The 24507-nt window shown below is 43.3% G+C and overlaps 1 protein-coding gene and 1 pseudogene across 2 annotated transcripts in view; both read right to left on the reverse strand.

Annotated features, from left to right (window-relative positions):
• The window catches only part of Fto (FTO alpha-ketoglutarate dependent dioxygenase), a 362019-nt gene that overhangs the window by 312995 nt on the left and 24517 nt on the right, over positions 1 to 24507 (reverse strand). The window lies entirely within an intron of this gene.
• On the reverse strand, positions 18119 to 18264 carry LOC121829936 (U2 spliceosomal RNA; annotated as a pseudogene).

Raw genomic sequence — 24507 nt, forward strand, 5'->3', positions numbered from 1 at the left:
GCATGGCAGTGCGCACTTGTAATCCCAGCATTTAAAAGGCTGCAGTAGTGGTTCTCAAGTCCAAGGCCACATCAATTGAGGGGGGAGAGGTATCCTAATAGGAAAGTAAAAGGAGAAATTATGTCACTTTTGCTGGTGACATAATTCAAAGGCTGCTAAAAGTAATAAATACAGTAAAGTTGTAGGGTATTAAAACCAACATGCATATATCAACACCAACATTCAACTCTCCACAAAAATAAATAAATCAAGAACAACCCCATTAATAACAGCTGCATTAAAAAGTAAAACACGTAGAAACAAATGTAAGCAAGGAGGAGTTAAAAAAAAAAAAGCCTACCAACAAAAGTTGTGAAAAAAATTGTGAAGACACATATAAATAGAAAGATATTCCATGTTCCAGATTCAATATAAGCCCTGCCTAATCCCAATGACATTTTTTCACAGAGACAGAAAAAAAGTAAATCCTAAAGTTCCCCCTGGATAGGCAGGGCAATCATTAGCCCATGACGCAGATGGAGGCAGCACACACCCTAATTCAAATGACAAGTGCTAATAATGGAAACAGCATGGTACCAACCTAAACACAGAATAAAGAAAGCAGAGGCGACAAGCCCACACACGTACGGTCATCTAAAGTTTAACAGAGGCGTCAAGTACATATTCTGGGAAACGGTCTGGTCAATACATGATGTTGGGGGAACTGAACAGCCAGATGAAAGGAACGAAATTGGGCCCTTCCTTATCTCACACCATTTCCAAACTGGAACTCAAACTGGCTGAAAGAGAAAAACTTAAACATTGCACCTACACTGTAAGACCGCCAGCGACAAACGGGGACACTCAGCAGGCCACTGATTGGGGCCATAACGTTTTAGATTTGACCTGAAGAGCACAGGCAACAACAGACAACAAGAACTACGCTATTTCTGTATAATCGACATCTACCAGAGGGAGTCTAACAGACACAACCTACACATAGGGAGAAAACAAGCCAGCTAAGGAACTCAGAGGACTCCACAGAAAATAATAGCAACACAATTTTACAAAGGACAATGGACCTGAAGGGACATTTCTCATAAGAAACAACACAGCCAGGCATGATGGTGCGTGTGTGTGTAATCCCAGCACTCAAGATGTTGAGGCAGGACAATTTCTTCAAGCTCAAGGCCAACCTAAGCTACAGTGTGAGACCTTGACCTTGTCTCAATAAATAAATAAACAAACAAATAAATAAATAAATAAAGCTAATGAAAACAGCCCAATAGATACATGAGAACGGCTCATCATCACTAATCACTACAGAAACCCAAATCAAAATCACAATGCTATGCTATGTTAATCAAAATGGTAATATCAATAAAGGTAACTGATGATGACAAACATTGAGGAGGATAGAAAAAAAAAAGATGCTTATTCACCATTGGAGACAATGTAAATGAGTCTAGTCATTATGGAAAACACTATACAGGTCCTCAGAGACTAAAATTACAATAGCATCCAATCTAGCAACACCCCTTATGAGCATATATATTCCTGTGATAGTTAGCACGGTGTCAGTTTGACAGACTCTAAAATCACCTAGGAGACACGAAACCCCTGAGCATGCTTGTGAGAGGTGATCTAGATTTAGTTAGCCTGTGGGAGTACCTACGAGGAATTATCTAAATTAAGTTAATCAAGGTGGGAAGGCTCATCCTGAATGTGGGTGCCACCACTCCATGGCCCTAAGTCCCCAGGATAAAAAGGAGAAGGTGAGCTAGGCAGGAGCATTCATCTCCCTCTGCTTTCTGACGGACTACAGATACAGATGACCAGCGGCCTCAGACACCATGGCCTCCCAACCACGACGGAATGTATCTTAGAACTGTAAGCCAAAATAAACCCTCTCTTCTGTAAGCTGTTTGCTGAGGTAACTTGTTACAGCAGCAAGACAAGCAACTAAAACACTGTCCAGAAGCTGTAAACTTGATAGATACAGAAGTGTCTGCACTCTTATGTAAACTTGATAGATACAGAAGTGTCTGCACCCTTATGTAAACTTGATAGATACAGAAGTGTCTGCACTCTTATGTAAACTTGATAGATACAGAAGTGTCTGCACTCTTATGTTCAGTGTGGTGCTGTTCACACCACCTACTGGTGGAATCTAGGAGTTACCAACAGATGAACAGATAAACAAAAAGTGGAAGAAATACATCACACAGTCAAGTCAACTTTGACAAAGCAAGACATTCTACCATTTGCAGAAATGCTGGGAAACAGTATACTGAGTCAAATAAAGCAGGGACAGAAAGAGAAGTATCACACATTCTCTCTTGCATGTGCACCTACAAACAACTGAGCGACAAGAGGCAGGGAGCAGAACTTTGGTTCCAGATGCTGGAGGAGGGGAGAAGATGGGCAGATGATGAGCAGAGCCATCAAGGCCTTGCTGTGACAGGAGGCATCCATTCCTATCTGCTGTCCTTCGACTCCCCGATTACATGGGGTAGTGAGCAGTAAATAATAACAGGTGGACACTGCAAAATCACCAAGAGTAAATTCCAGAGATTTGAACTACAGAACATGCTAAGGATTTGAGGAAAAGGACATGTTAAATTAGCTTGATTTAATTATGCTATGATGGTTAACTTTTATTGGATTAGGAATGCCTCAGGGATTAGGGAAGGCAACTTCTACAATGATTAGTGATGTGGGACTTTCATGTATCTGTTGGCCATTTGTGTTGCCTGTTTTTAATTAATTATTTTTGAGACACGGTTTTACCCCAGGCTAGCCTTGGATCTCAAACAATCATCCTCTTTCATTTCCAGTGACAGTTAGATCTGACCTGATGAATGGATTTGTCCTTAAATGGATTCATATGATGGGGGCAAGTTGGAGGGAAGTGTCACTGGGGGATGTCACCAGGACTGTATCTTGCTCTGGTCCCTTCCTGTACTCTAACAGCTCTGCTTCCTGTCCTGGAAGAAGTGAAGCACAGCCTCTGCCACATGTTCCACGTGCCCTGATGTTCTGCCCAAACATACAAACTACAGAGCCGTAAGCAATCCTACTTTTAAGTTGTCTGTGTCAAGGGTTTGACCACAAAATGGCAAAATGTATCTAATACGTTCCATGTTATATTCATAAATTATATCATTACTTTGTACCACATAAAAACTATAATTGTTCATTTACAAATTTTTTTTATATAAAAAGAAACACATTCTAGAAAGCTAGTTAGAATTCTGTTGGGCGTCAGGCCCTGTTCCCACAAACAGCTGCTCCTGCATTAATCCCCCTAGGCTACACTGTAGCAAAACTACAACTCCAGTCAGGTGTTTCCCGGGACACAGCTGCCTTTCTTGCTGATGTACCAGTATGAATGAAGACAGGTAGACCCAACTCCACCCAGGCATCATGGACCCAGTCTAGTGGAGACTCCACCCTCTCGAACCCTCTGCCTCAAGATTGGTGATTCAGCAGGGAAAGGGGTGGGGTAGGGCACAGAGTGGCCTTGCTGACCAAGAAAACACCTGGCCCTTCTATTTGTATTTCATTGACCGGAACTAATCACACGCCTCCTGCAGACCTGCAACTGAACATTATGTGCCTCAGAAAGAGACCCACAAACGCTAAAGCACATATAGGCTGGCTGCTGTAAGCCACTTCCTGAGGCTAAGAGCACCTCACGGACAGCAGATTTCTACAGCCAACAGTCTGATTTCTAGGTATGCACAGCATTTGGGTTCACATAAATCCACACTAGACACCTGGAGACGCTACAGGCCGGTAATGCCAGGTCATTCCACATTCCACACTTCAGTGCAGCAGAAATGAACAAGAGCCATTTACCCAGTCATATCTGGAATCATATTAAGGAGCTTAGCTTGTGAACAGCTCCAAGATTAATCAAGATTTAAGGTTATCCAGAGCAATATAACTCTCGGCCAATACTACCAACAAATATGCACTGAAATGCACATCTGAGAGCAGTGTGAGAAAATTGTTACTAATCCATTTGACAAAAGACTGTGAGCATCTTCCACTGGACCAGACACCTCTCCCACAGACCTTTCACTTCCTTTGAGGACATATAGCACATCAGATCTACCGCACCCTTGTATACACAATCCCATGTTCAGTTCTTTGTTTCTCATAAGGTACTCATTCAAAATTTCTTTATTTGAATGAAACAATGAAGGAACTGAATTGATATAATTATAATGGAGCTGAATCCTGTTACAGTTTCTTTCACAGGAAGAGTCTGAGGCTGAAAAGCTGGGACTGGGATGCAGAGAGCTGTTTCCCAGAAGACTCTGAGAAGGTATGTGGAGTGGGTAGCCAAACTGGACTTTGGCTCACAAAGCCCCAAGGACAGGGACAAATAGCCCAGTAATAACCCATCTGAGTCTCAGAAGCCACTCCTTAGAGCTGGCCAATAAAGGCCAAAGGGAATTATTCATTAGCAAGTGTGAATCACACTAGATACCACCAGCAGATTGTGTTTGGCTTTGCTGAATTATTCATTAGTGTGTGTGTGAGAAATGCACAACCCAAAGGGTGTTAAACCAATCCAGGGCGTTCCAATGCGTGCTTTCCTTCTAAAAGACTGAAATAAATAATAATAATAACAATAATAATAACAACAATAATAATAAATCACCTCAAGCCACAGTTCTTATATTTAAAACCAATTATAAATCTGGCTAAGTAAGTAGATGGAGAGAAGACAGTGAAAAAAGAAAGGAATCCTGGCGAGTCTATTTAATATTCATCATATAATGACAGGCGGCAGGCTCAACCAATGTTTGTTTACCTGTCCACATCTTGCCTTTCTTAGATGCTTATGGTCAAAGACAGTAGGAACTCGGCAATGAGATTCATATGTGGGGGGAAGCGCCTTTGAGGCCTGTCACTGAGCGGATGCAAATTGAATTACCGAACGTTCAGCTTTCCATCTTGTCTCGGTATTCTTGGAGAGCAACTGTAAACAAGAAGCACTCAGCAATCAGGTGTCAGGGGCTCATTTGATCTGGTGCAAAAGATGTCACAAATCCCTGGCAGGAAGTGAGTCCGGAGGGGAACAAAGAGAAAGAAGTGACAGTGTTGGAGGCGGCTCTTGTGGGTGTGCCTGTTAGGACTGGGAGGCTCCCACTGCCAGCCCTGACTTCCCAGAGAAGTGCTCCCTGCCTGACAGGTCTCTCATCTCGAATTTGTTACACATTTCCTATGGTCCATAGAAATCTCCACACAACTGGGAAGTCAACTAGAGAGATACCTAACACAATGAAATCACCTGTGACTAAAGAAAACCTAGTGAGCCCATTCACTTTTAAGATGATTGGAGAAATCTGGAAATTAATGCAAATGAAGGTAAAATGAGAAAAGATCAGCTAGTGTTCTCAGAAAACCCAAGCCCTGATGCCGTCCCTTCTTTTTAGTGGGCCCTTAATTGAATAAGAAGAAGGCTCCCTGCTATGATGCTCCAGGTCAGAGCCACATTGTCAAGTGCCCTGCAGTTTCTGTAGTAATGTGTACTTCATTGGAAGGCGAGTGAACGGATGTGGTGCCCCCCACCCCACCCCTGTGTGCACAATTTGTAATTCAGCAAAGAGCCTGTGGCCTTCCTGAAGGGTGCCTGCATCCAGAGCACACTGCTCACATCTCTCAGACAACTGAGGGAAACACGCCTGCTTCCAGCCAAGCGCTGCCAGTGCCACAGCACCTTCTACAGAGTCACAACCTAGCAATTTCCACATCCAGTGACAAGCCAGACTCTCATTTCCATGACCAAGTTCCAAATGGAGGGGGAGGATCGGAAAGCAAGGGGAGCAATTAACTTAAAGCAAATTAGCCCATCTCTAAACTCAGGGAGAAAATGTAAGTATGAAGGGCATGGGTGAGGATTAGAAGAGATAATAAATGTACATAACAGCCAGCATTATTATATTAAAGAGCAAGGAAATTAATATTAATAAATGCAATCACCATCTGCCTAGTAACAAGGATTCCCAGGGTAATAAACTATATTAAAAACTGTGCCTACGATTCTCTGCAAACATGTTACCATTGTTTTATTACCGAACTTGTCTAGATGAGCAAAAGTACCCCCGGCACCACTTCCCTATTTCATAGATGAAAAGGAGATGTTAGGCTCATCTGGAGCTCCCAGGCTTGCCCTATGTGAGCATCCCTCTGCCAGTGCAGAAGAACAAGTGGAGAGTGAAGAATGAAGAGCGGATAACCACACCCACCCCACCGTGTCTGCCATTCACTTTTAGACGCCCGAGCTTTCTAACCTTCCTCAGGGCTGCAGTGTGGCTCTGGAGGAAGGGGCAGAGCTAAGAGGTGACACCTAGCGGCCAAGCAAGTTCCCATTCCAAGAAAATGGGTTTCATTAAAAGAGAGGAACATCAGTATAAAAATACAATAACATATATTAAACAAAGGTACATTTTGCCTGCTACTTCACCCTAACCAAAACTCACTCCTCTTATAGACTGGTGGAGTCTAGTACCGGAAAAAAAAGACAGGCTTCTAGATTGCTCACATTTATGTGGCAGGTTCCAGACCCTAAGGACTCTCCAACGGGAGGAAAACATATTCAAAAGAAAATACAAGACAGCAACTGAAAAAGACTATACACTTTCCATGTGTCCCCTCAGAACACTAACTAAGATGCACTGAGTGAAAAAGCAAACGCATCTGAACATACTCTATATACAGTGTATCCTCAATCCTGGGTTCACACTAGAAGGTTCAGTTCTGAGAAAACAGCCTCTTACTTAGCAGAAGCATCATGGCGATGGAAATATCTAAGAAATTCCTATAAAACAGACGTAAGTGATGACATCCAGTCACTATGTCCAGATCTTAGGAAAATCCCAGGTAACACATGTAATAGTCAGCTAGATGTCACAAAACCTGTCAGCATTCTTGTAGAAAAGACACTGGGGCAGGGAAAACACAGGTTCTGGGGCTTCTTGTTAACATTTACCGTGTGGTCCTAGGGTTAGGGGTGGCACTGCTAAATATTCATGTCAGAATAGCAAGGAAGACACAGCCTTCTAATTCCAGGCCACACCTACCTACGGAGAAAGGCCAACAGAGATAACTACTGCAAAAGAAGTAGCTTCGCTGGGGCTGGAGAGATGGCTCAGCAGTTAAGAGCACTGGCTGCTCTTCCAGCGGACCCAGGTTCAATTCCCAGCATCCACATGACAGCTTACAACCATCTGCTAATCCAGTTCCAGGGGATCCCATACCCTCACAGCGACATACAAGCAGGCAAAACACCAATGCACATTTAAAAATATATATAAATAAATTTTAAAAAAGAAGTAGCTTTGCTACCCTTTACACCTCTATATTCTTAGTCCCACTGTAGATTATGATGGTTGCCTAGGAAACAAAATGGCATATTTCTCCTTCCTTTTTTACTAAAAGAGGGAGTATTAAGTGTATAAGTGTCTTAAAGATAATGTAACTACTAAAAATGCTAATAAATAGACATGAAGACAGTAATCATCACAAAAAGAAACATACAAAAAATACAATATGAACAAAGGATATGGAGTTGGGAAATGCCATCCCTAAGATCCCAAATATTCTGAGTCTAAATATAGAATCTCAAAGAATTTTAATTTATTATTATTGTGTATGTATGCATCTGGTAGAAGTGGGTGCATGCGTGCCATGGAGTGCTTGTCAAGGACAGAGGACAACTCTCTACAGTGAGTTCTCTTTTTCCTTGACCCAGGTTCTGGGATTGAATACAAGTCATCAGGCCAGCAGGGCAAGCACTTTGGAGCCATCTCAACCACCCCACATCAAAACTTTTAAGCTACTTCCGGAAAAAGTACTGTCTTAAACTATCTACACCACTTCTTCCTTGCCGTTTATACATTCACAAGGCATCTCACCAAATCTCTGTTAATATCAAGTTTTCAGGGCTGGAGAGACGTCTCAGTGGTTAAGAGCATGCATGTACTGCTCTTCCAGAAGACCTGAGTTTGAGTCCCAGCACCCACATCAGGTGGTTCACGAACACCTGTAACTCCAGCTCCAGGAGGATCCAACACCTCCTGCCCCAGGGCATGAGTGCAGATGCCCACACAGACACATACATACACACACACACACACACACACACACACACACACACACACACACACAATTTAAAATGTATGTATTTGTTTAATTTGTTTGGCGTGGTGGTATACACATTTGATCCCAGCACCTGAGAGGAAGAAGCAGAGGCAGGTGGATCTCTGTAAGTTTCAAGTCACCCTGGTCTACATATAGAGTTCCAGGCGAGCCAGAGCTACACAGTGAGACCCTTCTATATTTAAAAAAAAAAAAAAATTAAATTAAATTATGTAGATAGAGTTTTCAACTAAAACCAGCAAGAAGGCATTCTTTGGCTGTTGGGATTAAACATGAAAATAAACGTGGACAAGTGTTAGCAAGGACACAGAAGCTGGACCTCTTCTATACGGCTAACAGAGTGTGACAAGATAACTCACCTTAGTGAGAGCTTAGCAGCTGCTGAAAAACTTAAGCACAGAGTGAAACATCAACTCCACTCCTGGATGAGGGAGGGGTGTGTGCATGCGTGCATGCGTGCATGTGTGTGTGTGCGCGTGCGTGCGTGCATGCATGCGTGTGTGTGTGTGTGTGTGTGTGTGTGTGTGCATATGTGTGTGTGTGCGTGCACGCGCACAAAACAAAGACAAAAGATTACAACATCCACATAAAAATCTGCTTCTGAATGCTTATGGCAGCAACATTTATGATACCTAAGAAGTAGAATAATCCAAATATCTGCCAACTGATGAAGAGTGAATAATGGAATTCAGCCATCAAAGGAAATAGAGCATTTGTACAACCTTTAACCTCGATGAGCTTTGTAAACAGTAGGGTAAGTGACAGAAGTTAAGTACGGTCCATAGAAAATAGAATGTTCCTTACAGGCACACCTACAAACACAGAAGGCACATTTGTAATTGCTCAGGGCTAGGGAAAGGTGGTAGGTGAGACAGACTATGAAAAGATAAAGAGTGGGTATAGGGTTTCTTTCAAAAAGAATGAAAAAGAGAATTTAGTATCAAGAGTTATACAATCTAAGAATATATCATACCTTTAACTGTATGGTTTAAATGGATGAATTATATAATTTATATTTCAGTAAAGCTGTAATCATCTCTTTTTAGGGAGATGTGGGGAGAAAGAGTAAAAGTCATTATCCATTATAATCTTTCTATACAATGTGACTATTTTTCACAAGTGGTACTAAGGTAATGAGAAACTTAATTATTGGAAAAAGCACATATGAAACAATAAAGTTATCAAAGTAGAAATTTTTGGCTCAAGAAGTTAATCAAAGGGAATAATCACTGTTTCCCTTGATGACACCATGCAAAATAAAGGATGTTGCACATTACTTCCAGATGGAAAGAACTGCCCTTCCTATATATGCATATGTATATAGATATGTGTGCACATGCATATATGTATGCGTATGTACATATGTGTATGTGTGCACATGTGTATATATAAACAGATGCTTATACATGAATCTGCCTCTCAAAGACAAATACATAAATTATGTTCAACATGCAAAATTAAAAGCAAATTGTCAGAACACCAATGTATGCTTCTGTAAGTAGCATGTCAGGGCTTATGTTGTCAAAAATTGTGTCATGTGCTCTGCAGAAACAGGTACAGGCAGCATTCTTATCTTGCTTTCGGGGATCTGGCATTAAAGAGACGCCAGGTATACCAACACAACAGCCATGAACAGGGTGGCTCAAACTGAAGCCATAGCTGCGTCCAGCCAAAAGGAAGGATTTGGAGAGCCAGAGACTGAGAGCTAACCTTCCGCAGGAGCAGGGTCTCCCACATAAACGGAAGGGGAAAGACTCAGAGGAATGAGCCTTGCAGGGAAGCTGAAGCATGCATTCCTGCAAAACAACAGGACAGTGAGAAGCTGGCATAGGAAGCAGGGAGACAGAGATGGACCAAACTGGGAGAGAAGCTGATGACATGAGATGGTGCTCGGGAAACCAGGGACACAAGACCAACACTTCATCAAAAGCCACACTAGAGACAAATACTAATAAAACTCCTTTGTCAGCAAAGGCTGCAGTGGCAAAAGAACATGCTGGGAGAAGAGAAAAACAGAGGCAAGAGATGCAGTCTGGAGCCTTGCAATCTTTAGACAGCCCAAATTAACCCAAAGGCAACCCGGAAAGGGTAGGAGGGGTCTGATTTAGGAGCCGCTGACAGGCTGGGAAACCAGGCAACTTGCTCAAAGCAGAAGATTTAAAAAAAAAAAAAAAAAGGAGCACAGCCCTAAGAGTGCTAGGGAGGTCTCAGTGTTAGCTACGGTGAGATCAGCGATGATCAAATGATGGTAGAGTATCTCAGAGACACAATGATGCAAGTCTGACCTGGTTAACTCCAACAGTGCAGATCAGGACAAGTTAACTGACCTTGATATAGAGTGCAGGTTTCTTGTGTGGTGTAGATGAGAACTCGGGAACTAGTCAGTGTATTCAAACCCAGCTCTACCAGCTTCTAGCTGGAGAACTCAGAGCACACAAACCTCTCTGCCCCTCGCTCTTCATCTGTAAAGTGAAAATAAAAATGACCCTTGTTTATAGGGCCACATTGTATTAAATGAGGTGATTTCCTAGTGCATGCTAAGTGCCAGAAGCTATGTCTACTATGACACCTATTAAGAAGAAGGAGAAGGAGGAGGAGGAGGAGAAGGAGATGAAGAAGAAGAAGAAGAAGAAGGAGGAGGAGGAGGAGGAGGAGGAGGAGGAGGAGGAGAAGAAGAAGAAGAAGAAGAGAAGAAAAGAAAAGAAAGAAGGAAGGAAGGAAGGAAGGAAGGAAGGAAGGAAGAGAAAGAAAGAAAGAAAGAAAGAAAGAAAGAAAGAAAGAAAGAAAGAAAGAAAGAAAGAAAGAAAGAAAGAAAGAAAGAAAGAAAGAAAGAAAGAAAGAAAGAAAGAAAGGAAAGAAAGAAAGGAAAGAAAGAAAGAAAGAAAGACTATTCTCTACTCGAAAAAAGAAAACAAACAAGTTTAAAATTTCTGCACAGCAAAGCACAAGAGAGAAAGAACAGCCTACAACATGGGAGAAAATCTTGGCCAGTGGTTCATCCAACAGATAATTAAGATCTACAAGATACAGAGAGCTTTAGGGCTGGGGGGATGGCTCAGTTAGTTAGATGCCCATCACATAAGCCTGGGAACCCGGGTTCAGACCCCAGAACCCATGTAAAAAGCAGGGCATGGCAGCACTGGGCAGGGAAAGGGGAGAGCCCCAGGTCCCTGAAGTTCATTAGCCACTGCACCCACCCAAATCAATGAGCTGCAGATTCTGGGAGAGACTGTCTCAACAAATACAAAATAAAAGGTGTGGAGCCATCAGGGAGAGAGACTCAACATCTGCCTCCGGCACACACAACCACACACATGCACACATCCACACTAACAAGTACACCTACCACACACACAGCATACCATATATGTAACAAAACAAAACTTTAAAAAAAAAAAGAACAAATAGTTCAATTGATAAATGAACAAAACAATTGAGCAACAATTCTCCCTCCACCCAAAGTACAAATAACCAAGAAATAAATGAAGAAAAAAAAAGTTGGACATCTTGGGTTATCAGGAAACTACACTGAAATTTGGTCACTTTGGTCAGCAACAAAAAGCAAGTGAAGGCTGTGGAGGTGGCTTATAAGTTAAGAGCACTTGTTGCTGTTGCAGAGGACCAGGGTTCAATTCTAAGCACCCACACGACAGCTCAGAACCATCTGTAACTCCAGTTCAAGGGGATACAACGCCCTCTTCTGGCCTCCACAGGCAGCAGGCACAATAGTGGTATACATACATGCATGCAGACAAAACACCTCTAAGTGGTGTGCATACATGCATGCAGACAAAAACACCTCTAAGTGGTGTGCATACATGCATGCAGACAAACACCTCTAAGTGGTGTGCATACATGCATGCAGACAAAAACACCTCTAAGTGGTGTGCATACATGCATGCAGACAAACACCTCTAAGTGGTGTGCATACATGCATGCAGACAAAACACCTCTATGCATGAGTGAAAGGATGGCAGGCAGGCAGGCCAGCCAGCGAGTCCAGCAGGATACTGGAATACAGGATACAGGATAATGGGAAAAAGCACTAGTTATGCAAGCCCAGCAACCTGAGTTCAATCCACAAGACTATGTAAAGGTGGAAGGAGAGAACTCCTATGACATCCACACTCTTGCTATGGCACAAGCACATACATATACACCCTTGTGCAAGCACACCTATTTGTACATCACACACACACAATTATTATTTTTTTAGAAAGAAAGAACACTTTGATACAAGCTTAGGAAATGGCTCAGTTAGTAAAATGTTTTCTGTGCCAGCATTAACACATGATCCTCAGTACCCATGCAGAAGGTCAGGCATGACAATACACACTTGGAATCCCAGCACACACTCATAATTCAAGGTCTTGCTGACCAGCTAGTATACCCGAATTGGTGAGTTTTAGGTTGCCATGGTTACTTTTCTATTGCTATGCTGAGGCATTATGACCAAGGCAACATATAGAGGAAGGAATTTATTGGCTTCTATTGCCAGAGGATTAAAGTCCATGACTATTGTATAGGGCAGCATGGCAGCAGGTAGGCAACCATGGCACTGGAGCAGTAGCTGAGGGCTTACACCTTGATCCACAAGCATGAGGCAGAGAAATAGAAACTCAGAATGGGACTAGTCTTTTGAAACCTCAAAGCCTACCCCTAGTGATACATTCCCTCCAAGGCCACACCTCCTAATCCTCCCCAAATAGTTCCAACAACTGGGAACCAAGCATCCACATATATAATCCTATGGGACCATTCTCATTCAAACCACCACACAGGTTCAGAGAAACTCTGTTTTGAAAAATAAAGTAGAGAAAGATAGAAAGATGCCAGACATCAACCTCTGGCCCTACATTCAAGTGCACATGTGCACACTGACACACACATTTCCACATTCACTGCATGTTAAAAAGAAAACAAATAACAAATGCTGGTGAGGATGTAAATAAAAACAAAGCCTTCTACAGTGCTGGTGGGAGCATAAAGTAGTAGTCACTGTGGAAATCAGAATGGAGGTTCCTAAAACAACTCAAAATGGCTGGGCTGTAGTGGTGCATGCCTTTAATGCCAACATTCAAGAAGCAGAGGCAAGTGGATCTCTGAGTTTGGGGCCAGCATGGTCTACAGAGCGAGTTCCAGGCCAGCCAGGCTACACAATGTGACCCTGTCTCAAGAAAAGAAAACTAAAAATGAAACTGTCATATGACCCAGCTATACATCAGAAGAACTTGAAGTCAGCACACCACAGAGGTACCTACACATCCGTGGTCACTGTAGCACTATTCACTACAGCTAAGTTTTGGAGTACTATCCAGCTATAAAGAACAAAACCACGTCATTAGCAGAGAAAATAGGTGGGACTAGAGATCATCACACTAAGTAAAGCATGCTAGACTCAGAGAGTATTACGTGGTTTTGGTTTTGTTCCTCCTCATAACCATAATGTAAATTTTTAAAAGACATGGAAGTAGAAAGTGGACCAGCAAAGGAAAGGGACCCACGAAAAGAGGGTGGGGACAAGATAGGATAATGTTGGGCATGAATAAGATCGAAGCACATTGCATACATGTACCAAAACATCATAATAAAACCCACTGTTCTGGACATTAACATAAGTAAACATTCTGAAAGGAGATGGGGACCCTGCTTCTTACACAGACAGATAAAAGCCAAACCTTTAGCTGTGTGACACCCAAAATGATGCTATCCACACCCTTCTGCCTGGCTTCCCCACTCCACGAAGCTCAAACCACGGAACCTGCCAGTTTTCACCAAGAGGCATAACTCTTTCCACCCTGACTTTTAAAAAGACCTGCACAAAAAGACTGGTCACTTTATTGTTGTCTGAAACGAGCTGAGTCCCAGTTGGGGACCTGGCAAAGATGGGGGCCCCAGGAGGCCTTCCTTGACTCCCGAAACCTGTTACCAGATCTGCACCAGCTTCCTAAGAAACGGAGCCGCCCTTTCTAAGCACTTTTGCCATTGTTTTGAAACTATGTCTAATCTCTGTGCTGTGCCAAAGGATGAGCCCTCGGAAGCCCAAGGCCTGTCCTCTTCTCTGTCCTGACCCCGGGAGCACATCCCCAGACTCAAGGGACAAACTAAGACACTGTATGTGCTAATAAAGTGTGTTGACTAGATGATGCAAAGTTCCAGTTCACATCCTAAATGTGTTTATCTCAAGGGGTAATACTGTAACAGTGGCCACACCCCTCTGGAATTAACAAACAAAACCGATTCCCAGCCATATATTGGGAGCAGAGGAACAACTCTCTACTCCACACCTGCTCTAGCTCCTTCTCTGCTTCTGTCAATAGCAATGAGCCCAAAGACAGACCCTCGCTCTCTATGGCAAGCACAAAAACTTCATTTCCTTCTGACAGATATCCCTTTTCCCAGAATTCCTTGAAACTAGGAATGGCCAACTAATGCTGTCCTGAACAACAGGACGTAGGAGGAACCTGCTGTACCACGATTTTTCTCCTAATACAAAAATTCTCTCCTGTCTTCCCTTTTCTGGCTTTAAGTGCCTTTACATGAGAACCTGACCACTGGCACTGGTACGACCATCTTGGATCACTAGGTTTGAAGCTAAAGCACCAGGAGCCACATGCTAAAAACAGTGAAGCAGGAAACTATAGACAGGGCCGGCATTTGATTATACGGTGAAGCAACTATCGGACGGACTTTCTCCCAGCCAGCTTCTAACAGTTGTTCCCCAGTTCACTGTCACCTGGGATTCTGGTACTTGTAGCCAATGTTCGCAGACAAAGGCACACAACTCTTACTGCACATCCATTCTACTACAACACCTGTCATCCCGCCTGAGCTGTAGGTGTTCAGCATCTGCAATTAAATGAGCACTGTACTTCCTATTCGAGAAGCAAAGTGTGATTCAGAAAACATTAGAGATTGCTTCCTTCACCAGACCATGTCTGCTTCTCTCAGATTCTGACAGAGGATTTATAACAGCAGAATAAAACAGACATCAGGCATTATACAATTAAAATAGCTTCTTTTGAAAGGAGGGGAGTTAACCCCATACAGAAGAGACTAAATACTACTGAAATCCAGAACCCGATACTGTGACTATCTAGCTTTTTCCTATCCCAAATCATGCTTAAAAGTGTAAAGTGTGGGCTGCTAAAAAGATGGCTTAGTGGGTGAGTGTGCATACTGTATACACATGGGGTTCCGGGTTTGAATCCCAGCATGCATGTAAGAACCCAAGTGTCAGTGCATGCACACCTGTAATCCCAGAGCCACAGGGGACAGAGATGGGGGGAATGCCAGGGCTTGGTGGCTTCCAGCCTAGTTCGAGGTTCAGTGAGAAATCCTGCCTCAAAGGAGGAAGGTGGGGAAAGAGAGAGCAGGACAGACAGACACACCCACAGACACACATACATTGAACAAAATTTTAAAAATCTTTACATTTTTAAAAGTTAAAAAATTTTAAACATGACAAAAAAATGGAAAAAGAAAAGGTCTGGGGAAAAAAAGAAAAAACAAACCATCATTGTTAGATTTGACCTCAGTAAACCTAAACCAAGATAAAGGCACTCAGCACCAAGCCTGACAACCTGAATCCCCAGGACCCACGTGACAGAAAAAGAGAACAGACTCCTGGAAGTTGTCCTGTCCTCCACAGGTGTGCACATGTGCACACACTGCAGAACATTCACACACACACACACACACACACACACACACACACACATATACATGGAAAATAAATAAATGTGTGTAATGGAAAAACTAAAACTAAGCAATGCTGTTTTACTTCTCCATATTGACTTCATCCCCTTAGGGACATATGTACTGATGGGACTTCTGGGTCATATGACACTTCTATTTTTAGGTTTCTGAGGAGCCTCCAGACTGCCCCATAATTACTATACTAATTTACACTCCCACTGACAGCATATAAGGTTTTCTTTTTCTCCATATGCCAGTCAAAACTTTTTATTTTTGTCTTTAAGATAATGCTCGAAATTGGGACGAGGTGCTTCTCACTGTGTATTTCATTTGCATTTTCCTGGTGATTAATGATGCTGACTATTTTTCATATCTCTATTAACCAAATTATGTCTTCTTTTGAGAACTATCTGAGGCAGGATAGAAAGGCAGGGAAAATTGGGCCGATGGGGGCGGGATTACTGATCCCACCCAGGCGTCTGGCTGAAGCCTTCACCAGGAGCCCTGGAACTGAATTCAATAAGCACAACTGTCAACTGCTTAAGACCTTCTCCCTTCAAAGCCATAAACCTACAAGTTTCTAAGACTCTCACAGAAAAGCATTTACAAAGGGCAAAAGAAGGACTAAACTCCTTGGGGAACCCTAAGCAGCTTCCAGTTTTATCTCATCAAATATAACTACAACCAATGTATCTCCAAAGCCACCTTACCTTCCCCCTTATCATAAAAGGGGGACTGAGCACACACCTTTAATCCCAGTATTCCTCAGACAGAGGTAGGCAGATCTCTGAGTTTGGGGCCACTCTTTGCTACACAGGGAGGTTCTAGGCCAGCCAGGGCTACACAGAAAGACCGAGTCAAAGAAAAAAGAAGGAAGAAGAAAGAGGAGAGGAAGAGGGAGGGGAGAAGGGAGGGAGGGGAAGTGTGGGAGAGAAGAAGGGAAGAATGGAGAAAGAAAGGGAGAGAGGGAGGGAAGGAGGGAAGAAGGAAAGAAGGGAGTGGGGGAGGGAGAAAGGAAGGAAGGAAGGAAAAGAAGAGGAAAAGGGGAAGCAACCTTTTGAGCTGTAACCTGAGATCACTAACTGTATACTAAGGATGCTAATGATGCTAAGACAACTCACTCTCTCTTGCTCACTCTCTCTTGCAAAAGCTATATTCATCACCTCACTGCTCTACTCTAAAGAAGCACATTCCACACTTGGGTCTGTCTTTCCTTCTGAGCATCTCTCTCACTCTTTAATAAAATTTCCAATTCTACTTCACTACCAGCTAGTCCTCAAATCCTTTTCAGCAATGAAGCCGGGAATCCCAGGTGGGCCGGGGTTAAAGTCCTGAAAAATCTATGGCAGCTCCTTGGGCTAGTGAAGGTGGCAGCGTGGAAATGCATCTCTTCCCCCTCCTGCATTGGCTAGGGTTCTCTAGAGGAACAGAAATGATTGAGTGTGTGTGTGAGTGTGTGTGTGTGTGTGTGTGTTTCCTGATGTTTTTGTTTGTTTTGATTTTTTTGTTGTTTTTGAAAGAGAGAACAAGCTGGAGAGGAAAAACATGATCAAAGGATATTTTATGAAAAAAATTAATAAATAAACAAATCCAATGGCCATAAAAGTGTGGGGTTCATTATGCTCATTTGGCTGCTGGGGTCATTAGTGCTTCCATACAAATTTCAAGATTTTGTTTTCTAATGTGAAGAATCACACTGGTATTTCCAATGGGATTATATTGAATTTATAGATCACAGGGTAGTATGGACCTTCTATCAATAATCCTTACAATCCATGAACACAGGATATCTTTCCATTTATTTGTATCCTCTTCAATTTGTTTTATTTTCACCTCTTTGATTAAATTTACTCCTAGGTAAGCTTGTCTGTGGTTTTCATATATCCTTTTTTGGTTTCTGCAACATGCTATCTGGGATTGAACCCAGGACCTCATGCATGCTAGGTAAGTGCTATGCCATAGAGCTATACCCTGGCCAGCATAGGGACCGTGACAGAGATTGTTCTCTTGGTATCATCTTTCAGATAGCTTGTCACTGACATTTCAAGTGCTAGCATTTACATAGTTTGGAAATGTCCTCAATTGATTCAAATGAGGGATGAATTTTTAAATGCCTTCAGTTTGAAGAGTGGCGGTGCTTTTCTGTGTGCACAATTTGCAGAACTGTTTGGCTAATAAGAACCTATGGTGGAGCTGGAGAACCTGCTCTTGCAGGTTTGGTTCCCAGCACCCACATGGCAGCTCACAACCATCTGGAACTCCAGTTCCTAGGGATCCAACTTTTGGCTTCTGTGCACACCAGACATGCACGTGGTACACAGACATCCATGCAGACACCCATACATGAAGATAAAATTAAAATTAAAAAAACAGATACCACACTAGATCTTGGCCAAAAGGCTCAGAGGCAGACAATTTGTAGAACTGTGTGCTAAATGTAGTATTGTTATTTTTGTCTGAACTTTGCTTAGCTTTTTTCAAGTCTGTATTCCATACATAGAAAACACTTTCATCCGGCTAAAGTAAACTGTACTCTACAGCTCTCACGCTCTGGAGGAAGCTCTGGGTCCTTTTATTTTGTCTTTTATGAGGCATGAGACAAACTAAGGCCGCCTGAAACACCAGGTAGGGAAGGTGAAGCTTTCTCATCTCCCTATAACTTTACCTCAAGGCAGATAGGCTGAACCACACAATTAATGTGTAGTGGAACCCTGCATTATATCAAACACATCAAAACAGCACAACTTCTTCCAAGAGTTCTCTGACAGTGGCCTCAGAGCCATGTCAGTCAATGTATTTTCACTCAGAGGAACACCCTCGTTCACTAGGGAGTGGGTCTTATCTCTCCTTGTTGTTTTCTCAGAGACTATGGACTCTACAACTGTGTATTTAGTTACCTTTAGACAGGCAGGCAGGCCATGCCAGTGAGCATGCTTGTAAATAAATAGATGTCAAATATAAATCGGACTGTAAGACCTACGATATTGGGGCTCTGCAATGAGACAAGTCTGCACTAGGACGTATAATCTGTCATACGAAGTCAGACTTCTTGTCCCTCTATTCATTCAGTCCTTGCCCTGCTACAGTGTCGCTTAATCCCTTCCTCCCAATGCATCTCATCAGGAGCCAAAACTGTCAAACATTTCTAGGGGCAAACAGAAATCTGCTGGCTTTTTTTTTTTTTTTTTTTTTAATGCCTGTTGTTGTTACGAGAGGTGACAATGTAATCTGCCTCAGGCACCTCTCTCCATCCATGCCAGGCGGGCTCTTCTCCTTTTATCAGTGGGTCATCTCATGTTAGTACATGTTGACACCACTGCTAATAAAAGCAAGATAAGAAGAGGCCGCCCTAAAGGTGCCTTAAGCTCTGCTTTCCTCAAAGATACTTCACAGCTGGAGCTGGAAAATGGTGTGAGTCACCCACACAGGTCTCACCCAGGCAGGCAGTAAGGCAGAGTGAGGCACAGAAGACCAGCAGGGACACCTAGATCAGGAGATCACTACCCCGTGGGTGGTGTGAGTTAGCAAGACGGCACCTGTCAACAGACCACAATGAAGTAGGACACTGGTTCATTCCTCAAATAAGCAGTGGGGATATGACCAAGACAATCCATACTGAATCTCAAATTAAAAACATCAGGAGAGGCCAAGAGCGGCACTACATGCCTACAATCCCAGCACACAGGAGGCTGAGGCAGGAGGATCACAAGGTTGAAACAGCCTGGGCTACATAGCAAAATCTTGACTCAAAAACAAAACAAAAAACCAAAAAGGTAACAGTAACCTTAAAAAGCTGCTAGTCAATCGTTTTCAAATGACTAATATGAGGGAAATATTACCCAACTCACAAGCAAACATACACAGATGCTGAGCTCTCCTCGGGGGCCCACGTGAAGCTGCAGAGCCTGGGGGAGCCTGGGACAGGTGAGGACCACAGAGCCACAGCTCACACACCTCCTGAGAAGACTCTAGTTCTTTCGGTCCCTTTAGCTTTTCTCATGCTTTAGCCATGACTGAACCCTCCTCTGAATCATCCATTCTAGTCCAATCCTAACCACAGCTGAGACTCACTCACAGATGATCTAAGAACAAGTTTACAGAACAAGCTGCCTTGAGAAATATACAAACATTTTCTAAAAAGGAATCTGGAAATACACATCAAGGCCCTTAAAAAAAATTACCATCCTTTGCCCCAAGTATTCTAAGAATTTATCAACTAATTCAATAGAGCATTATTTGAACTAGCAAAATTAATAAGACAGCTAGTTGGTCAACCACAAGGAACTGTTAAATAAATTATTATACCCATAGCGGTCTATTGTGGTTTGGCATTAAAATACTTTGAACATAATTAAAAGTGCAAAAGAAAACAAACAACACACACACACACACACACACACACACACACACAAATAAACCATGACAGCACTACATAGAATGATCTGATAATAAGCATACAGATGGATGAATAAACTGCTAAATTTACTTAGCAAATGGGAATACCAACTTTGATAACTGTTTTACCAAAGCAACTCAACTCACATGTTGGATTATTTTTTAAGTAATGTGAGGGTCTATCGGAGGCTAACTTGCTCCCCCAACACTACCACATCTTGGTGCCATTTTGAGGAAGCTAGTCTACTTCCTATGTTCTCAACGCTCCCCCTCCTCTTCTCCCACAATGCTGAGCATCCGGCCTATGGGAGGACAGAACACTGAAAGACGCTCTTCAAAACTCCATAGTACACCTGGTGTAGGTGTTCCTATAGATTCTGCCTTAATAGGTGACAACTGACTGTTTTGTGCGGGACAATGCAAGATATTGGAAAGTCAAGAGATGAAGGACAGAGTCTTGCCTCCGAGGAGCTCAGAGACTAGACATGTAACTGGACAAACAGATCCAGGGACAAGAGCGAAGAAGTGTCATGAAAACAAGGATGGCAGAGTCAGAGGCATCTCAGATGAAGCAGCGTTCAAGAAAAGGATTTTCTGGGTGCCGCTGAGAAGGTAGGAAGGGGACTGGGGAGAGAAATGTACACACACAAGCACAGAAGTCTCCTACAGTGGAACATACACTATCGGTGTGAAGCAACGACAAGAAACCTGCTGGAGAGCTTAAAGCAGGGACCTCAAAATATCCTCATTCTTAGTCAGAAGCAAGAAGTGTCCGTTTTGCCCTGGCCAGAGGCCAGGAGACCAGAAGGGATATCTGGTATCTCATTATCTCTCTTCTCCCAAATGAGCACCACTACCTGGAAGCCAACTGAAGACGTGTCCAAGACTGAAAGCAGGCACCTGGACACCTCATGGCTGGGCCAATCAACCACCCCGACCCATGCCTCACCCCAGTGTCTGCCATAAGTTTAAAAAAAAAACAAAACAACCTAGCCAAGCAGTCCAGTGGTATCCTGTTTCTGGGGATCTGCCCCTGCTACAGGAGCTCTGTGTTTTTTCTCCAATACATCTTCTTTCTAAATTCACTGCCCCTCCCTGACACACACACACACACACACACACACACACACACACACACACACTGACCTCTCCGAGAAGTCATTGGCTGAGGATACTGACTCAGTGGAAGTTGAGTGTGCCTGTGAGTGTACGACATCCTAACTCCTGAGGTGAAGCCCACCTAAGGTAAGAAAGAACCTCTGTCGAAATCAAAGACATTCCTTTGTCCTGAGTCACCATCAAGTTATGGGGCAGGGGGTTTTATTTATCCAAAAACAAAACATGACACTCAAATAGTAAGAATCCATAGAGCTGGGAGTCTGAATTTGAACATGTTGCCAATGCCAAATCTGTGAGAAATGCCAAAACAGTGAGTGACATGCTGACTTGACTTTGTCTGTTTTTCCTTTAGTTTAGTGGTCGAGGGGCCTCCACGGGGCTACATCCCAACCTCTATATCTTTAAGGGGGGCAAGACAAGTAGTGGGAGGGAGACCACAGCTCAGAGCCTCAAGAGAAGCAAACAGTCTGACCTCAGCTGTCCCGTGAAGAGGTGACATAGGATGAGAGCAGCAGGACTCGGCAGCATGGGGGAGGAATGTGGCACCCGCTCTCCTGAAACACCCTTCTGATCCTCCAAGGCCCACTCAGGCCTCAGGTCCTCCTCTGCGGGAAGAACCCCAAAGAACAGCTCTTCCCTGGGCTCCCTCCCAGGTCTACCATCTGATTACCCTTTGTTTCCTTCATTGCATTTAAGACTACAAACAGTGTGTGCCGGGGTGTTCACTCGGGTGTTTCCTGTCTCCCCTCTACAGGACCAGCTTCACAAAGATAGGTGCTGCTTGCCCAGTTCATGGCTGCACACCTAAACTGAGGCCAGGGTCTGGCATATACAATTCAGTAAATACTTGTTGAGTAAGTGGGTGGAGGGATGAAAGGAGAAAGGGGGAAGGGGGAAGGAAGCAGGCAGGTCACTCAGACTGTGCTCTCAAGACTTAATACAACTATGGCATTAGGAGTAAAAATCAGTTATATGAGAAAAAGGAAAACATCAAACACAAAGAATACATCTAGCTCTGAAAATACATTTGCAGACCAACTGCTGCCTTATGCTATTTAATAAATCTTTTCTGCTAACACTGACACTGAATATAAAATTAAAGAATAAAAAAGAGCCGGGCAGTGGTGGCGCACACCTTTAATCCCAGCACTCAGGAGGCAGAGCCAGATGGATCTCTGTGAGTTAGAGGCCAGCCTGGTCTACAGAGCGAGCTCCAGGACAGGCACCAAAACTACACAGAGAAACCCTGTCTTGAAAAACAAAACAAAAAAAACAAAAAAAAAAAAAAAAAAAAAAAAAAAGCCCCAGAGTGCCTATTGAGATCTGACAACTCTTCAAATTTCAGTGCTTAGCAAATATCTTCACTTTTACATAGTAGGAAACTGAGGCTGGGGGCTTAAATGACTTGCCCTAGTCACACAGATGAAACGGGAAAGAAACTAAAACTCTGGCTTTGTGGCTTCTGGTACACCTGCACCACACTGGTGTACCATGTTTGTGCTAGAAGAACATCCTTAAGCTCTCCTCCCTCAACTTCTCCACTTCAGGACACTCTTTAGTTCAGAGTTTCAAATTTAAAAGAGGGGACAGTGCTCTACTGTGGATTTTCAGTTCTCCAAAGGCCTTGTGTTAGAGTTAGAGGCTAGTGTTACTGGGAGGTTCTAGAACCTTTACACATCAGGGCCCAGAGAGAGGTCTTCTGGTCACTATGGGTGTGCCCTTGAAAAGGATGGCGGAACCCCAACTCCTTTTCCTTCTTATGTTTGAACCATGAGGTGAGTAGTTGTGTTCTACACATGGCCCTACCAGAATGTTTACTGCCCCAAATCAGACCCAAATGCAATCAATCATAGGCCAGAATCTCCAACACTCAACTAAAGCAAGCCTCGTCCTTTTAATAAGGTGGTTGTCTCAGTCTTTGTTAAACGACAGAAAGTTGGCAGCTTTCACCGCAGACTTCCTCTCTTTGAAAACTCTACTGCACAGGACTGACTTCTGAAGGCTTTTCCTGTTGTTTTATGTCAGTGTGTGACAGGCAGGTCTCTGAACCTGGAGCTCACCAACGCAGCTAGTCTGGTTGTCCAGTAAGGATCCACCTGTTTCCACCCCTCCAGAGCCTTCCTATGTGGGTGCTGGGGATCCAGATTCTGATCCTCCTCTGTGAGCACGTTGCTGAATGAACCATCTCCCCAGCCCTGACCCTTAAAGTTTCTAAGGCTTACTCAGAGTAGGTTTAATTTCTTATGTCTGAACTCCTCCATGATAGAAAAAGTCTCAAATGTCATACCAATCATATGCCTTCCAACTTCATTATTTATTTAAATTTCTGTTCCTGCTTCCCAATCACAGTGATCCCTCCTCCCCTTCTGCAACATTACATAAACACCAAAACAAACATTTCATCCTGTGAGCTAGCCCAGGAACTTGTGGACTAGCCTTATATCCTTTACACCCAAAAGCTGGCAACGTAAGCAAGGCAAGACAGAGTTTAACTGGAGAGACGCTTGGATCTAAACTGCTACGTGAAGCTTAGACCACCTGAAAAAACAGTTCACTTTCTTTTCCACAGCAAGACTCAACCCCTTGGCCTCTTAAAGTTATCTGAATATATTTAGCCAAATGAAGAACAAACAGAGGAAAAAAGGAATAGAAAAAAGGAGACACTTCTATTTCCTGATTGGAGATCGATTCAGCACTCTGATTTTTTATGCACACTTGAGCGTCCTGTTGACAGCCTTGAAGTTAAGAATATGGACTGTTGCACAGAGCCTTCAAACCTTGATGGAAACCAATGGCAGGCTCCTTTTGACAGTCAAATCATGACAAGCACGTTGCAGGCCACTGCCCGTCATTCACCAACATCTCCAGCCTGCTCCAACTGCTGCTCAGCGACTAAGTGAAGGGTCAGAGGTTAAGCTCCAAGAAGCCAGCAGTGAAGGGCAACTGTCATGCACCACTGCCTATCGTGAAGCAGCAAGGAGTGGCTGTCTCCTCCGGAACATGCAAAGCGTTCTCACTCTGTCCAGGCAGACACACAGCTCAAGGTCCTAAATGAGACCATTGCCAATTCATGAAGCTCCAAACTGACAGCATGCCATTCAAGCTGTCTCAAATTTGACTTTTTTTCCTATTTCACATCAC

The sequence above is a fragment of the Peromyscus maniculatus genome, chromosome 5, assembly GCF_049852395.1.
Source record: "Peromyscus maniculatus bairdii isolate BWxNUB_F1_BW_parent chromosome 5, HU_Pman_BW_mat_3.1, whole genome shotgun sequence".
NCBI classification, from domain to species: Eukaryota; Metazoa; Chordata; class Mammalia; order Rodentia; family Cricetidae; genus Peromyscus; species Peromyscus maniculatus.